The 2,441-nt window shown below is 38.0% G+C and overlaps 1 long non-coding RNA gene across 1 annotated transcript; it reads left to right on the plus strand.

The window, feature by feature from the left end:
* Nucleotides 1-210: 210 nt before the first annotated feature.
* On the plus strand, nt 211-1,644 carry LOC115098480. The gene is made up of 3 exons (XR_003858528.1): nt 211-263; nt 1,032-1,165; nt 1,611-1,644. It is a non-coding gene; the product is annotated as an uncharacterized LOC115098480 (long non-coding RNA).
* The last annotated feature ends 797 nt before the right edge of the window (nt 1,645-2,441 follow it).

A 2,441-nucleotide genomic window follows, 5' to 3' on the forward strand; every position in this document is an offset into this window, starting at 1 on the left:
TACATTTTCTCCTCTTGTCACCATTTTTGCATCACTGCACAGATTAGATCAGTATTGATTAATTCACTTTTTTTACACACCAGAGTCGTTATGAAGGGTTTTATTCATGTCTCTCATTCCCTATGAGCCAATCTGTCCACACATGTGTCTATTCTCGCGTGATTTCGAGTGAGAAGCGGGAAAAATAAAGGTCCAATACAGGTACTAACTGGTTCTTGCAGTGTTTGTCAGAGCAGTATGTGACCGGTGCAAGTTCAACAAAGGTAAAATATTAGTTAGTTTTAATAGCTAGTGATTTCACTCTTATATATTTTAGTCTGCTTAAGTGCATACTTAATATGACATAGTTTCTTGCGCTTGGATATTATCCACAATTAGTGATTCCATCATTTTTGTTCGGTATTCATTGTGACACAGCTTCCGATGGATACATATTTGCGGATAGCCACAATATGCTATTTGACTTATGCACTTTTATATATTAGGAATTTAATTATTGTTCAGCGCATCATTTTTATTATTACATTGCTTTGGCACACGTCTTCCCGCATATCACTCGTTTTAAATTTAAATTTTCTATATACTGTTGATAAGAAGTATTGTTGGCATTGTATCGAAGTGTATTTTAGCTTTCTAGGGAGCACTATTGTATCGAAGCTGCTTTTAATCCATTTGTTCATTTTGTAGCGAAGTTTATTATTGTATTGCTTTTAATTTCATTTTTGATTTGTTCCTGGTACCTACCGGATCAAGATTTAACACACTGTAAAATTAAAAATTAAAAATTATGGTTTGCATTCACATGCAGTAAGGTTCACCATTCATTTATTTTCGACATCATCTTTTTTACCGTTAACTCCCTATCAATTTGTGATCAGTTGAAAAGACATATAGCAGCTTGATAATAATGATACAAGATTTCAGTATCAATTTCAGAATGAAGTCATTCAGATTTGTAGTCTGACTAATGCATGTGTCCATTTTTTACCTTCTTGATAACTAAGATAATTGAGAATTTTTTGTTCCATAAGAATTGCATCAATACTGTTCACACAAGTGATTGATGAATCACAAGTGACAAGCCCGGATTCGGTGTGTTCACTCATACTCCTTCATCCTAGGAAATCAGCAAAAGTATATAGAGCCAAGTTTCTGGCTCAACAAGGTACAAAATTTAGTTTGCTTTCTTTACATATCATTTACATTTTTTCATTTCTTAATAATTAGACACATTGACCTCCTCAATAATATATTTCAATTAATAATATTTTATTGTTTGTTACAAATTTTGCATGTATTAGCCATATGCTGTTTGGTGAAGTGCATTGGGCAATGCAACAATCACTATAGACCATGTTTTTTGTAAGATTTGTTTCCACTTTTAATTGATGTTTCAGCCACAGTATCTGTACTTTCAAACACGTAACTTTTTATGTAACATCATTATCTTATGCACACAAAACAAGCACTGTCTCCGTGTTGAAGTGTTTTTACTATTTAATGTATTCGTTTAATATATATTTTTTGAATATGTTTTATATCATGTCATATGTTTATACAAATATTTATGTTTGTGTGCATTTTTAATTGTTTATATTTATGTGCCACAGCCCCTGAGGCAGCTCGGCAGAGCGAAACTCGGCCAGAGTCGGGCAAGTTCCAATAAAAGTCCATTTTTACCGATCCATCTTTTCATTCTTCTGTTGTTCGCCACATTGGATCGGTTACCGGTTTGCTTCCTTGGACCACATATAGTTTATTGAAGTGAATTGTTACCGCACTATGATGGCACATGATTAATTGTAATCTATACCACTTACTTTATGCATTATCGTGCCTTGCTGTAAACCGTTGTGATGGTTATCTAACTTAACGACGGTATAGAAGAGCTTTTAAATAAATAAATAAATATATATATATATAAATAAATACATTTCCCCTCTCTGGTCGTGGTGAAGTTGTTTGTCAATATTGGGGGTGCTCGAGTATCCAGAGCTGGCACTTTGGCTTTTGTACCTGCAGATTTTGTTGGCCCAAATTTCCCAAGGGAAAATGTGTCTGCAGCTTTCCCCAGCCCAGTCCTCTCTTCTCGCCTTCCCTCTGCTCCTCTCCTCTTTCCCCTTCCTCCTCGTTCAGCTGCCCCCCTCACCTTCCTTCAACAGCTCAGCTGTCCTTCCTCCCCTCCTGGGCATTCAAGATGCTTGAGTCCGCCCTTCTCGGAGCGGAGAGAGCAATCAGCGCAGGAGGCAGGGGGTTAAAGGGCAGGATGCTCGGATGTCCTCCTGGAAGCCCCCGTGCGCTGAAGTGTGAGATTGTGAGGCACCCTCCAGCTGCAGAGCACGCAAGCTTCATGCGTGAGAGCCGGCAAATCTGACACATCTGCTCAGAAGTACGCCGAGCGACTGCCGGGCGTCCGAACACAGGGGTTGTGAGCTGGCATG

The sequence above is a fragment of the Rhinatrema bivittatum genome, chromosome 9 (genome assembly GCF_901001135.1).
Source record: "Rhinatrema bivittatum chromosome 9, aRhiBiv1.1, whole genome shotgun sequence".
In the NCBI taxonomy this organism is placed as follows: domain Eukaryota; kingdom Metazoa; phylum Chordata; class Amphibia; order Gymnophiona; family Rhinatrematidae; genus Rhinatrema; species Rhinatrema bivittatum.